The sequence below is a fragment of the Chenopodium album genome, chromosome 15, assembly GCF_948465745.1.
Source record: "Chenopodium album chromosome 15, dcCheAlbu1.1, whole genome shotgun sequence".
NCBI lineage: Eukaryota > Viridiplantae > Streptophyta > Magnoliopsida > Caryophyllales > Amaranthaceae > Chenopodium > Chenopodium album.
The window spans coordinates 42,963,410-42,979,573 of record NC_137848.1 but is presented as its reverse complement, the minus strand read 5'-3'; the positions used below and the strand labels follow the sequence as shown (position 1 = coordinate 42,979,573).

The window sequence follows — 16,164 nt, the reverse complement described above, 5'->3', positions numbered from 1 at the left end:
ATGGCAGATGGACATCAAAACCGCCTTTCTCAATGGTATTTTGGAAGAAACTGTGTATATGACATAGCCTGAAGGTTTTGTCAACCAAAACAATTCTAGGAAAGTTTGTAAGCTTAAGAAGTCCATTTATGGGCTAAAGCAAGCAAGCAGGAGTTGGAATCTGCGATTCGATGAAGCCATCGGTAAGTTTGGTTTTATCAAGAATCTATATGAATCTTGTGTTTACAAGAAGGTCAGTGGGAGTGACATCGCCTTCCTAGTCTTATATGTCGATGACATATTGCTCATTGGAAACAACATTCCGTTATTAGAGTCTGTAAAGGCCTGGTTTGGAAAGTGTTTCTCAATGAAAGACTTGGGAGAGGCTCAGTACATACTAGGCATCAAGATCTATAGGGATAGATCGAAAGGATGATTGGATTGAGCCAAAGTACTTATATTGATAAGGTACTGGCTCGATTTGGCATGGAGGAGGCCAAGAGAGGTCACCTGCTTATGTCACATGGCATAACCCTAAGCAAGAAGCAGTGTCCACAGACACCTGATAAGCGGGTAAGGATGAATCGGATTCCATATGCTTCGCTTATTGGATCGATCATGTATGCCATGATATGTACTTGGCCAGATGTATCGTATGCCTTGAGTGCTACGAGCCGTTACCAATCAGACCCAGGAGAGGCCCATTGTACTGCGGCCAAGAATATCCTAAAGTACCTGAAAAGGAACAAGGATAAATTCCTGGTGTATGGTGGTTCAGAGGAATTAGTTGTTGAAGGTTATACCGACACGAGCTTCCCGACAGACAGAGACGATTTTAAATCGCAATCTGGATATGTGTTCTGTCTAAATGGAGGAGTGTTTAGTTGGAAGAGTGCCAAGCAGAGCACAACTGCAGATTCTACAACTGGAGTCGAATACTTGGCAGCTGCTAAAGTAGCTAAGGAGGCTGTTTGGATTTGTAAGTTCGTTGGTGAACATGATGTCGTACCCTCAATCAAGGGTCCAATAGCCCTCTATTGTAACAACAATGGAGCTATTGCTCAGGCCAGAGAGCCAAGGGAACATCAGAAGGTCAAACATGTCAAGCAGCCTCACATGATTCGAGAATGGAAATCAGAAGGTGAAATTAGAATTTGTAAAGTTGGAACGGATGACAATGTAGTCGATCCACTTACTAAACCTTTGCCTCAAGTGAAGCACATCAAGCACGTTAAGGCAATGGGAATCAGGCACGTTGGAGACTGGCTTTGATTTCCCTGTTTAGTGTTTTAGTTAAATTTGAACATTTTAATGTAAGACACTAAGAAAAACCATTCAAGTTTTGGAGTAATATAAATCTCATGCAATATTTTATCACTCCGTTTGCTATTTAATTGTGGTTTAATATTAAATAATGAGTCCATTCGATTTTAAGAATATTCAAAATAGGGTATCAAGACCAGTCTTGGTAAGGAAACACCTATTAAGTGAACATTGAATATTATAATCGAAAATTATCCCTAATCGTAACGATGGACGATTAATGACCATTTGAGATTAGTGTGTAGTTTGATTTATATCACCGTTTCTTGTGCTACAAGGACATCATCGTCATAAATCATTTGCACATGTATTGGTTTAGAACCATACTGGATCGACCTATGAGAATACTTTAAGAGATTAAAAATCGTCATAAGTATACTTCTCATTATGGCTATCGGAACCTGTTTCCTCGACCATAAGTATTGTGAGTTCTCTTGTTTGAGTACTAGTCTGCTTTGATGTTGTCAAACGTCTGCCGTAATAGGGGATTATAACAGCAACACTCGGGCGGCTAGGTCCTCTCAGTAAGAGAAGCTACATTACAAGACTGGGAATGCCCCCTATTAAAATAGGGAAGATGTCTTTGTTGTTTACAAGGACTCTCGAAGAACGAGACTATAAAATGCATGGCCGTGCTCGGATGAATTTTAGAAATCATCTGTTTATTGACAGTCGGACTCAGGATCGAGAGACACTTCTAGACATAATAAGGATGACAAATAAATCTTACCTTATATTCATGAAGAGACATTAAGTGACAAAGGAAAAAGGCTATACACTAAATGCGCACTTGTCCGGTAGGACAAGTGGGAGATTGAAAGGAATGGTGTCCTTCGAACAAGTGTATTATTTCGATAGAGGGTTCGGAATTATTAGAAAGCTAATTATTCAGTGAGGTCAAGTGATCGGAATGCCTGGGTGGAGGCCGCTTCCGATCAGTAATATTAATGTATAATTAATATTACAGCTTAATCTTGACTGAACCCTTCGGGTCACACCCAAGCAATTAGCGAACCGAAGCGACGAATTAATTCGGAATGAATTAATGAGTCGCCCGAGTAATTAATATTTAGACGTCGGAAATTCGAGCTTGGAGCGTCAAAACCGAGCGTCGGAAGTCGAGTCGAAAATAATAAAAAGACGAGACGAGAAAATAATTAATAAATCAACATAATGACCAAAATACCCCTAGCATCGGAATGCCCCGAGAAAACCAAGTGCTAGGGGCATAAGGCCTTGCTAGGTGGCTAGCAAGCGCACCAAGCCGAGCCTAGTCTGGCTGGTGCGTGCTAGCGCACCGACGCTGGCAGTGCTGCTGGTGTATGGCTAGCTAGCATGCTAGCATGCGCTAGTAGCAGCAGCATCAAGCCAGCAATGCTAGCTGGGCTTGCACACGTGCGGATGATGCTGCTAGGCCAAGGCAGCAGTGCCCAGCCGCAAGCACCAAGCGCCAGCAAGGCTGCTTGGGTGCCATGGATGGGGCTGCCATGTGGCGCAAGCCAAGAAGGGAGTGAGGTGATGTGTTGGCCTGTTTTTAGAGAAGGAGTGGGGAGCAAGTTTGGTCCCCCCTCCTCCAAATGGTCCTCACCTAACCTCTCATGTGAGCTTGACACTTGTTGATTTATTAGTAGCTTGATTATTTATTTTATTTTATATTTAAAATAAAATGAAAAAATCAAAATCTCCCACATGGAAAGATGATGGGAAATTTGTGAGCCTTTGCCTATAAATACCAACCTTGGGAGTTGGGATTTTTCACTTGTGTAAGTGTTGAAAAAGGCATCATAGTGTGAAAACCTTTGAACACTAATTAATCAGGTTTTGAAGTCGGGCCTTGCTAACTCCAAGGCAATAGACCGAGTTCAGTGCTCGCGTTGCGGATGGACTTTGTAGGAGGTCTCCGTGTGAGCGGAGCTAAAGGGCTTTCGAAGTAAGAGCTCAATTAAGTGAGTGAAGCACGCTACAAAGGTAATAATCTCTTACTTAGTCTGGTGTTTATGTTAATTATGCTTTATGGTTATAATTATTGTGAGTTTGGTTTTGGGTCGAGTTTCTTTCCGCGGTGGGTCGGACTCACCAAAACCCAACACTCCCCTCCCTATCATATCCTCCCAGGCCTCCCTAACAACATCTTCACATGTCTCATCCAATAGCCAGCAGGTTTCGAATTTAAACTCTCTCTTTTTCTTTCTTTTTTTCTTCTTTTTTGCTGCACAAGAGAATAGTAGAGGAGTATGATCACTTTTGCACCTGACAAGATGTTCAACTAAAGCATGAGGGGACCGAGCACACCACCCTTCCGAACCCAAAAATCTGTCTACTCGTTCCCTTACTCGAGTTAAAGGGTTACGACCACGTTCCCAAGTGTACCATGAACCCACAAAACTCAAGTCATAAAGCCCAATCTCTTCAATTGTCTCTCTGAAATTTCCCATATCCCTTCTTATTCCACCAGCACCCCCTTCCCTTTCCTCATAAGAGAGGATTTCATTAAAATCACCCCCTATTAGGATCGGAGCATCATCTTTACAAAGGTGTTTTAAGAGCTTCCATGTATTACCTTTTTCTTTAGTTTTTAATTTGCCCATCCGTAGATACCCACGAATCTCCACCTCCATCCATCAACATCCCAGATGTCTCCATAGATATGATGTTGGGAAAAGGATAGACTTCTTAAGTCAACATCTTCCTTCCAGTACAAGCAAAGCCCACCAGCTTTACCACGGCTCGAAACTCCAAATGCATTATGGAACGCAAGAGTTCCCTTTAGATCTTCCACAATCTTCTTATTCACCATAGTCTCAGCTAGAAAGAGAAAACCCGGGCAATGATTCTGAACCCATTTTCAGAGATTATGAACTGATTGGGGGTTGCCTATCCCCCGACAGTTCCAAGCTAGCACATTCATTGGGTTTGGCGGGGTTGGCTATTCCCAACCTCCGCCAATGGTCCCACACCATTCAAAATAGAAGTATAAATGCTTTTCTTTGAGATATGCTGGTCATGATCCACTTCAACTTCACCCTCCTCCCTGCCACTCTTCCCTCTTTTTGAACTCTCTAGTTTTTGACTTCTTGCCTTTCCCTCAGCTCTAATTATTCTCATCCACTGTCTTAAGCCCCCCTTTGAACCTACATCATCAAGAACACTTCAAGTTTGCTTCGTGCACACCATCCCCATACACCATCTCTCTCACCCCCTGCTGAAAATCCCCTGCTATTTCCACTATACTAGAATCACTCCTCACTTCCTCATGTCCAAGTTCTACTCTTTCTTTCTCAAGTCCCTTATCCTTCTCATCTCCATCCTTCACTACTATGCTACTCTCCTTCGATATGTCAAAAATTTGCAGCCCCCCTTTTTATTTCTGTCCTCCTCACTGCCTTCTTTCTCCTCCTCCTTCTCAATATCAGGTTGCTTTTTGTGATGAAGAGGCGTTTGACAGCATTACTCAAACTGGAGGCATCATCAGAAGCTTCATTTTTGGTCGGTTTCCATGGGGTCGAAACTCTTAATTTTTCATTAAATTTTCGAGTTACAACATTCTCATCACAATATTTTTCACCATGACCCAAAATTCCACAAATGTAACAAAACTGAAAATAAAGTAATCAGAGATAATTTTATCAGCAAAACTTGCTGTTTTCTTTTGATTCAGGTTTAAGCGTATGCTATTTTTGTGAGTATACAATTGCTCTCTTTTTTCTCACTTGGCTGCGCAGCCTTACAAGGATATTTATATCACTGCTCTTTACAATCCCTAAATACATTCTAACCTAGGATTACAGATCATTCTAGAGAAAATACACCAAGCTAACAACTGTCACCAATGAAATGGAGCCACTGCAAATAAGACTAAACAGTCACATGTCTATCATGTGACATACAACCATTCTACAATTCTACAAAAACACAGGCAATTTTTCATACTTAATTGGCACTTCGATCATACCCTTCCTTGTCATGATCTCCACCAAGCTTCGTAAAGGTTTATTCACATCAACAAGAACTCTTATTCGCAGGGATTTGTTTATGCCAATTATGTCAGATTTATCCATTTCAAGGAACAATCCAATTTTGTCTCCAATTCGTTTTGCATTGGTTTCATTATTACGCCCTTTAAAAGGCAAATCATAAATTCTAATCCAAAACGAAACTTTATACAAAGGGATTTCAGAAGGTTTCAAATTACCTCGAATGTCGTCTAAAATCAAAATATGATGATCAAAATGCCATGGCTGAGAGTTCATCATTGTTTGTTTATATATCCTTCCAATGGTGAAACTGGAAGAAAAGGTCTTATCTCCAATGATGTTCGCCTCACATCCATGTTTAAGGTTCCAAATTTTCTTCATCGTAGCAATAAGAGCATTGGAATTAATATTACGAGAAGTATGAATCCTACCAACAGCCGCAAGTTCAATCTGGTTACTCTCCTCCCCCTCTACTTCTTCTACCCATTCAATTTCTGTAGTCTCATTATTTGATTCTATAAGAGTACGTCTCTCCAGATCGTCTTGAGAGGGATCAGCAGCCATTGAAAAGAATCAAGAAAAAGAAAGAATTTTGAGAAATAAAAATTCAAAGCGAAGCGAAAACTAGCACTCGCTAGAAGGAACCCTCCCAAGAGCAAACCTTAGAGGGAAGTTGAGTTAGCTTAGTTTGTTTGGAACTTAGCATTAATTAATGAGGATGATTAAGTGAACTGAATGGATTATTCAATTTTATACAATTTTTTTGAACTACTTAATTTTCTCATAGTTTTGGATAACCATCTCAAATAGTCCGAAGCTGGATAATGTTCCTCCTTATTTTGGAGTTTGCTAAAAACAAATAAAGGAGAATTTACAAGAAAGAAGAAAAAAAGAATTTGAGAAATAAAAGGGGGGAAAAAGAAGGAGAGTGGTAGGAAAATAAGAATTAATCTATGGCAAATTATATAACGATAATTTGCATCATTAGTTATTTAGTTATAGGCCGATTATAAATATGTAATCAGATTAATTGTTTATTGTAGTAATTGAGATAGAAATTTGTGTCAGATTATTTTTGATAAATAGGAACACAATTTAAATATGAGAGTATACCATCGAATATTAGTTTATATTTTATAAACACTTTGTGAGTTAATCTATTATATTATAGATATATAATTGTTACCTATTTTATTTATACATAAAGGGAAAGTGAATATTATTTCCGCTGCAAGATTATTTGTGATCTTTCCCAAACATCCAAAGTATTTGTTAGAATTTCGTGCGAAAATTTCTTAGGAAAACTTTTTCTCGTGTAATTACCTTTATTGGTGTCTTAAATGTTGAACATGTTATTAAATTTTATCGTGTTTTCTGTAGTTGTGGCGCTAGTACCCATGATGCTAAGTCTTGCACGGATAGGCCTCGAAGAGTCTGAGCAAAGTGGACAAGGAAACACATTGCACATAATGAAATCATTAGGGAAATTAACCTAGACTACGATGGCAATTGGCAAACATGACAGATATAGTGGTTTTGATTCTGCAAGTTATGTTTATGTTGTTCATAAATTTGAGATAATGGAGGAAGCAATAGAAAAACACAAGAAGGAACAACAGTTGAAAAAGCTCAAGGAGAAAAATACCAGTGAAGAAGGTGAGGGTGATGAAGATGCTTTGAAGTTTGAAGGTTGATGAGACTATGAGAGTAAACAAATGGATTTTGCAAAGGTTGAAAAACGAGTACGTACAACTGGTGGTGGAACTGTAAGAACCTTGCGTATCCGAGAAGATACATCCAAATATTTAATTTGTATAATATTGGTAGATTTTGATTTGTGTTGTCAATTTCAAGCATGATGCATTATTTTCAAACAAATTCTCCTAAAATAATTCCCTACCATATTACTGATATACTATTTTAAGGCCATTAGTTTACTTATAGTCTTATAGATGACACCACTTGTTATTTCCTCAAAAACATGTCTTATCCTAGTGTCCTCACTAATGAACTGTTTGATTGAATTGTTTAAGATTGATTATTTGAAAGTGAAATTGAAAGATATAATTCAATGTTTTTTTTGGATTTATACCTTTGGCAAGATGATTATTCAAACAATGCTAAAAGATAAAATATAATTTTGGAGGTTGATGTTAATGATATTAATGATCTCCAAATTTTGTGTCTTTAATTAATCGGGTTGAGAATGTGGTTAGCTTCCGTGAGAGCCATAACATAAAAATGATGGAGGAAATTAAAGATTTTTATGATGTATATGTAGTTAACTTATTTTCATTGATTATTGTCAATTAAAAAACCTTATTTTTTGTGGTTAGTAACTTTTTTCCATCTGCTATAACAAATTTTAGCCTTTACTACTTTCACTCCTTAACTTAATTCTACAAAGTATATGAAAATCGGAATTCGTTTGTAGACCCTTTCTAAAGGTATTCCATTGCATTAAGTTATACGTTTTTCATTATAATTCGAAATTCGAACGTACGTAATAAAATTTTAATTACACTTCCTACATAATTTTTTAATTGCAATGTTTGTAAATTTACAATATTTACAAACTCCTTTGATCAATTTTTGTGCTTCCAATGTTGAAAAAGTTTATACTTTCATGATATCAAGTTTTTATAAATTATACAAAAATATAACTTAAAATATCTATACTATATATTAAAAGGCGTTTGTAACACCCCGTCTAAAACATAAGACATGACGTTAGCGGAAATAACCTCGAGACGGAAATGTCACTCTGAAGGTTACCAACAAGAACTAAAGAAAAATATTAAGGAAAAATTACCACCATTAATCTCAACTTTGCTCCATCCGTTCGATATTAATCTCAACTTCAATTGCACCCTATTAATTTTATCACTCCTAACCGGTCATTCAACCTGATGTAGGAGGTTACTAAACACGTGTCATCGCGTGATAGGTTCGATTTTTTTTAAAAAATAAATAAATTTTTAAATAAATGAAAACCCTTAACCCTCCCCCAGCAAATGGCAGCCCCTGCCTCCTTCGGCCCCCTTCCCTTCCCTTTTCCGACCACCATTCTCAGACACCATCTTTGTGTCTCTTTCTCTCTCCTCCATTAAAAAAATGCCTCCGAAAAAGCAACCCCTTCAAACCAGCACCACCGTCAACATCCAACCAATGGATTCCGACCTCTTCCGACCACTGGAAAAACGAATAACGCAACCCTCTTCCGACCCCGAACAACGTAACCCTCTTCCAACCCCGAACAACGCAACTCATCCCCTCTCCCCAGCCTCGACTACCGGAACCCACCCACCTCCAATTCCCACAGCCCTAAACCGTCAAAACAAAAACCCTTTCCCTTCACAACCACGAAATCGGCCACTGACGGCTGATAAACGGTTGAAATCAACCATTCAACCCCAAAACCGGCCAAGTTCGACGATTTATGGCCAATTTTGGTGGTCCTTTTTGGGGAGAGGGGGTTATTTTATGGTGGGGAAACGGTCATTTAGTGTGTGGGCTAGTGCGTCGGAGGTGAGGTAGGGGTTGGACTATGCTGCGCTGCCGGTGATGGTGGTGTGGTGGCTGCGATAGTCGTGGGCTAGTGCGTCGGAGGTGGAGGCAGGGGCTGGCCTGTGCTGTGCTGTGGTGGCTAGGTTAGTTTTAGGGATTTTAATTTTTTTTTTTTACATTTTTTTTATTTTCTCTTTTTTTCAACCAGTTAAATATAGACACGTGTGCAAAAAAAAACCAACACACAAATGTTAACCTGCTTAACTGGTTGTAAGTCATTTGCGTGCAATAGGAACGGATTGGGTACAAAGTTGGGATTAATAAAAAAAAATAAACGAAAGTTGGGATTAATGTTGGCGGATGGAGCAAAGTTGGGATCAATCATGGCAATTTTTCCAAAGATTAAATATCTGAGATAAATAAAATAAAGTGAAAGAAATCCAAAATAAACATTAAACACTTCTAACGAGGGAAACAACCTCAAATCTGATCATCCCAAAAGAGAGGGTCCAAAGATAACTAAAGCAAGTCTTTAAACCTGCTAAGAAATAAAGTAAACACTCTGCTCTCAGCCCACACTCAACATGAAATACTCTTCACCTGCAAATAACATTAAGGTTCCACAATAAGTGAGGAGTAACTAGCAGTTCTCCAGTACTTGTAGAAATACAAAGCTAAGTACAGAAAAGGTTAGACACAAGCATAAAACTTAACAACATGTGGGAACATCAACTCAAATAATAATTACCAGTTAAACCCGAGGGAAAAATAAAACATGGAAACATGATTATGATACAAATCAAGCATGTAAATAGAACAACGTAAAAATAATACCACAAGATTTGAGAATAAAATATAGCAACTCAAAATAAACGGTAACTCATATAAACGATAATTAACACTTATAAAGGTTACTTCCCAAAATCAATAGTATCTCTAAAATAAATAAATTTTAACTTTTGTGAAAACAAATTTATAGTGAGGCAAGCATATAAAATATGAACGCCGGTGAAATCCGCAGCCCACCACCAAAGGTTTGTTAGGGCGAACCTACAGACGATTCCACAGCCGTTTGCGTCTAAAAATGGCCAAACTTCCTGTTTTCCTACTCGAATTCCGCAACCCGAGTAGTTCCGGACGACGACAATTAACTTAGGAAATTACATCTCGAATTCCGCAGCCCAAGATGTTGACATGTTACAACCATTGAATTCCGCAGCCCAATGATTGTCTTGCACTCACAAAATATATAAAATTTATAAACATACTTCCTAAACATCATTTAAACACATTTAGGGATCATCAACCCCAATTTAAAGTATTGCAGGTCTTTACTTTTAAAACCAAAATTCAATAAAAATCGTTCAAAAGAGTTTAACTTTAAAATCTTTAACCTATATAAAAGCCCCGAGCACCCTTACTGTTTCACATTTTACTGTTCATTAGCAATGGTGGATTTCCCTGTTTGCCCTCTTCTCCTTGAACAAAGTTATCCAATTTTCCAGGGTATATTTGTCTTTTTAGTTTTCACTCTTGCTCTGCTGCGGTGCTGCCTAGTTCCCCATTTCACTCTTTCCTGCTTTTGCTCCCATCCTCACATTTTTATGTAGTACTTCGTATATAATAGCTCCTCCTCTTCTGCTTTATTCCATCTTCCATCTCTCCCCTCGATTGAAATGCGCATTGTGAATCCTCCATTGGAGCTCTTTCTTAGCTCTCTCTCTTCCTTTGAAGCAGCTTTTGAGGTACACTCATAACTTATTTAGTTTGGCTTTTAGGGTTTTGTTTAATGGGCACTATTTCAGTATTTATCTTTTTCCCAAAAAAATCAAACCTAACCCCATTTCCCTCTTTCCATGGCTGACGCTAGGGTGTTAAGTTCATCGAAGCAGTTTCCGAGCTTACCCTCAGCCATTGAAGCAGTTGCTCATGTAAGTAGTTTTTTTTTTTCCTTTTTTATTGTTGTAATTATCGAATATCAATTTCACAATCTAAGGTTCATTATTAATATAATTGTCAGTTGGGCACCTAAATTTGCTTTCTTTCCACCTTCTTCAGCAAATAGTGTTGCTTTTTACTTGAAATCTATATTATTATTTCTATTTGATCATTCGTTTATAGAGTTTAATACTTTAATTGCTTGTCTAGGTTGCTCTGTTTTTGTTTTGTTTTGTTTCTGGAGGGTTATGGGCATGTGGGATTGTGCCCATTGTGGGGTTATAGAGATTGAGTATTGTGTGGCAGGATTCCATCCATTTTTTTATAATATTATCAAATATCAATGCAATCTATATACTTGTCAATGTAATCAATATAGGTGGAACATTGCACTAATAGTTATAATTAGTGGATTTATAATAGATTATACGAGTGCTTTCCAAATTTCAATATTTTACAGAAAGATTTAATTTGGTTTGGTTAGCCTTGATAATTGAGTCCGTTTAGGATTTTTCTAAGGTGGATTAATGAACAATAATTAGTAAAATCACTACTCCATATATTATACGAGTGATTTTGTTGATATTTCTAACCGAAACGAATTTCATGTGATTTGAGACCTATAACTCTATAAGGCTACCCCTCCCCCTCCCCCCCCCCCCCCCCCCCCCCCCCCCCCCCCTCTCTTTAAATCTTGGTGTTTAATTAAGAGAGTTGATTTGAGGGGTGATTCAAGCAAACTATGCAGATTACATTGGAGATTCCTTTAAAAAAAAGTTACATGGGAGTCCTGGAAAACCCCATTTGTTTTTCTTAATTATTTCTTTCCTTGTCTTTGGTTTTCTCCATTGGGAGAAAAGCATCTATAGGCTAACTAATATAAGAATTCTTATAGTGCAACATCTACAGGTTAAAACTCATGCACAAACTTCTTGATATGGCGCCCGAGCTTCTACTTGCATTTTGTGGTTGGAGGAAGATAAACCATTTTGATTAAATTATGAGGTATGTATATTTTAATTACATTATCCCTCTATTTTAATAATTCATAGACAACTTTAATCATTGAGACGAAGCATGTTTTATTATCTGCAATTATTTTGAAAGTTTATATTGAGACAAATATTACAAGTCTCATATAACTTATTTTCCTTGTGTATTAATCACATAAGTTAGTCAAAGAGAAGCATATAAATAGTGGGAAAGTACAATTTTGCTTATTTTGCTAACTTTGGCTAACTTTTTGATGATAAAAATGTTAGGATCATAGGTTTGGGCATTTATTGAATTAACTTTTAATCTTCTGAATTGTTGATTTGCTGAATTATTGATGTCATAGGTTTAGCTTCTGCTAATGGCAGTTGGCAGAATTGGATTTAAATATGTATGGAAGCCATCGATGAGTGATCTATTATCTGTGAGGTATTGCATTTCTGATTTTTATGGTGCATTTTTCAGAATTTTGAATGAAATTGAATAGTTGTTTGGGTTTTGTGAAATTCCTGTCATTTCCTCCTCTAACTTAGCTTCAGAGATCTCCCATTGAGTATGAAAATTTTGGTTTTTCATTTGTTAATTTTTTATTGGAAAAATTGCCTTACAATTCCTTTTCATTACGTTTTCATGCATTTTCTTGGTTACACTAATGCAGTAATGGAATTTAGGATTCTCCCAAGTTTGTAATACTTATAAGGAATTAAATTCAGTCCGAGTATATGTCGAATTGCCCATACTTGTTCAAAGTCTCATTCTTTATGTAAGTGAGTTCAATCTTGATGATTTATATTCTATGTGAATACTAGCTTAGCTATTGAAAGACTCTGTCGGTCAATGTTTTATCTTTATAAAGTTTCACAATGTGTAATGTATGCTTAATTGTGGGGGTCTGTTATCTGTTTTAAATATTTTTATCCAACTTGCTATGTTGAGTCTCTCTTGTTTCAATGCAGGAGGGTTTAACTACAGAGGAGATTACTTGTAATCAGCCTCAAGAGGCAGCTAAATGCAGGTCGATTTTTATTATGTTGGCAATGCGTTAACTAATGATGGGAATTTTGTGAGTGAATTCATGAACCAACACAAAAAAGCCAAAGGTGACTCTCAAGATGACTCGAGCTCAAATTCTGATAGTTGATTGATACTATTCGAGTGGTAGATTCTGATTCAATAAGAAGCCTCTTAGTGCTAATCAACTTGCTGCTAAAGCTATGCAGCTAAGGCTCAAAAGGGAAACATGCAGAACTGGTGAGATTCTTTGACATTTTTATATCTTTAACCTCAGTGGTGTATCCTCCCTCCCAAAAAAATTATTTATTTGAAATAAAAGGTAAACAGTGACGATTTGGGTTAATTGGCTTGGGTTATATTAAATGGTTTCTCAAAGATTAATTTAAGTTGGTAAACTAATCTAGATGTAGTTCTTGCCTTGGGTTATATCGCAGTTGGGAATCTTTTGTCATTGTTTTAATCAACTTTGATGGTCTCTTTTTAAGTTAAATATTTTAAAATTCTATCAATTGATTACTGCAGTTTGCAGTATTTGAATTTCTTTCAGAAGATCATTTCTGATGTTATTGTTTTGTTGATGTCATTTTACAATATTTTGTACTTTCTTTCTTTGCTGTTAGATGGAGCTTTAGAGTTTTAGTGTGGGAGATCCTAGAATGTCATATATTGAGCTCAGCTGACCATATTTCAGTTGATTTTTTCAATTTTGTATCAAGTTACATAATTACATGTATGCCATATGAGATTCTATTTGGCTTTAGTGCTTGGTAATTTTTCTGGGTGTTATTTAAACAATAAAGTTACTTAAACTGTCATAAATTATTTTGTTTAATAGTGATAGAAGAAAATAGGTGCTTCCTTTGCCAATTTAGTATGTGTCTTGTACTGCATCTTTCCCTTCTTACATTCATCTCCAGTATTGTATTATGAATTAGGCACCATTAGTGCATGCTTCCTATACGGCTATGTGCACTCCTGGCAACTGCCAGGCTTAACTTAATACCCCTCCTTTTGAAAATAATACTCGATGGTAGATTCTTGAAGTTTTGATTTTAATTGATACTTGATATATTCCTTCTCTGCAGGTTTTGGACGAAGCGGATTGTATGCTTGACATTATGGGGTTTGAACAAGGTGTTCGTTCCATTTTCTTTTTCTAGAACTCTGCAAATATGATGGTAAAAAGAATTAGAAGCATCAAGTTTATTAAAACCAAACATATCTTTTGTTCATAGGTATTAATAATACTGGGTATAAATGTTTGCCTCTGATTTGGATGTATCATTCAACTTTACGTGTCTAGAACAGTATTGTAGACATGTTAAAATTGGGTATTAAAGTAAATGTCTATGCATTTTTCTTTTTGTTATCCCTTCATTCTTTTTGCCCAGTGTTCTAACTTTGGGTGGAAAGAGCACAAGGTAAAATGATCAACTATGATTAGAGTCCTATGACAAATTTAGCAGCATGTAGTAATGACTGTGCTGGCACTATTGTAAATAAATAATGCTTATATAAAATCATCGACTTGGAATAGCCTTGCAGTTTGCAGTAAGTGAATTTCTTTCAGATTCGTTATTCGTTGTTTTTTTCCAAACTCGAAACTTTTGAGTTTGAGCAATCTCTGCATTTTATTGTAGAAATAAGGGATTTTAGATTTACTCATATCAAATATGAATATGTTATTAAAGACTAATTGCAATATTTACACTAAAATTATTTGGCTTGATACATGTTCATCATTGGTTATGTTAAACTGATAGGAAATAGAGAAGAAAAATAAAGAAAGGGGTTGGAAATCTAAAAATGGAGATGACATGCCGAAAAAGAGAAGGCATGCGAGGAGAGGAGAAAGCATGATGAGAAAGGAAAGGAGTTGAGAGATAGGGGGCAAGAGAGAATGTGAGAGAAAAAAGGATGGGAAGGAGATGTGTGTGTGTGTATGAGAGGGAGAGAGAGAGGGGAGGGGCGGGAAAAAGAGAGAGAAAGAAAAAAGGAGGGCTGGCGTGGGAAGGTTGGAGAGTAAGATTGAAAGAAGGAAAGAAAGAGAAATAGGGCCAGGAGAAATAAGGCGATAAAGAAAAAAAGAAAGTGGCCGAGAGAGAGATTGAGTGAAAAAGAGGGAGAGGGATGGAGAGAAGGGCCAGGAGAGGAAGAAAGCAAGAGAGGGAGGTTGGAAGAAAATTGGAGATAGAGAGAATCCGAGAAAGATAGATCAGAGGGATTGAGTTCGGGGGGGGGGGGGGGGGACAAGGGGAAAAAGGAGTAAGTGTAACTTATAATTTTCATAGTTTTTAAGAAGATGTAATAGGGATCGGAAGGAATAAAAAATAAAGTGAGAGAGAGAATTTGAGCTAATAAAGGAAGAATTAAGTAAAGTGGGAGCAAGTACGACCCATAATTGTCAAATCCATTAAAAAAGATAAGAGGGAGCGGGGGACAAGACTAGGGGAAGATTTAGGGGGGGGGGGGGAGAGGGAGAGGAAAATGTTTTGGGGCGATAGAAGGTGAGAAGCACTTCAAAAGACCATTCTTAGTGTTTAATTGTGAAAGAGACTTATTAGAAGCTACAGTGGAGGGAAATGGAGAGAAATTAGGAATGTGAAATGAAAAAATAAAAATCATAAGGGATTGGACTTCTAAGAAAGAGAATGAGATAAATGAATAACTCTTTAGAGGACCATATATTTAGTATTTAATCAAAGATTAGGTAAGTTGTAACTTTTCGAAAATATTCTAATTATTATAAAACCATATAAGTCAAGTGTTAAAATGTAAAGGATGATGAAAAAGGGTAAAGAGGGGAACTGAGAAGAGGGGGGCGGGGTGGCAAGTATGTATTAGCTTTGTAAATTTTACTATATCATTAGATAAGGAAGGGGTGTTGTTAAACGTTGCTCGCAAATAACATACAACGCTCCCATTTTTATAAGGAATTTCCTTTTATACCCCTAGCATATAATTACGTAGTTTTTACTCAACGAGTCACATATTTCACTATCTAACCTCACTCACTCTCATTTTATCTCTCTAAAAATTTAAATCTGAAATTTTTTAAAAAAATCTGAAATTTAAATCTGAAAAAAAATAAATAAATAAAAAAATCATCACCAACAACCACCTTACAACCACCATTTGAAGAACAAGGCAAAGGGATGGCTGATCCGAGGCGAATTAGGGTGACTTACGGTGGTCGTGGGTTAGGCGGCGGCGGTGTAGGCGGCGGCAGCGAACAGGTAAAAGCTTTAAAAAAAAATGGAAGTCTTGACTTCCGCCCAAAAATTCCGGAACTCCCTTGGAGGATCCGCCTGAAATTTCCGGATCCTCTAAGGATTTTCCGGAATTTCTGGGCAGAAGTCAAGATCCACTTGAAATTTCCGGAAAAACCTTGGAGGATCCGGAAATTTCAGGCGGATCCTCCAAGGGTGTTCCGGAA

The 16,164-nt window shown here is 37.2% G+C and overlaps 1 long non-coding RNA gene across 1 annotated transcript; it reads left to right on the top strand.

Annotated features, from left to right (window-relative positions):
- The first annotated feature begins 10,383 nt into the window (after positions 1–10,383).
- LOC145582277 (uncharacterized) lies at positions 10,384–14,097 on the top strand. The gene is made up of 6 exons (XR_014099848.1): positions 10,384–10,528; positions 10,654–10,714; positions 11,617–11,726; positions 12,061–12,143; positions 12,671–12,965; positions 13,814–14,097. It is a non-coding gene; the product is annotated as an uncharacterized LOC145582277 (long non-coding RNA).
- Positions 14,098–16,164: the final 2,067 nt, after the last annotated feature.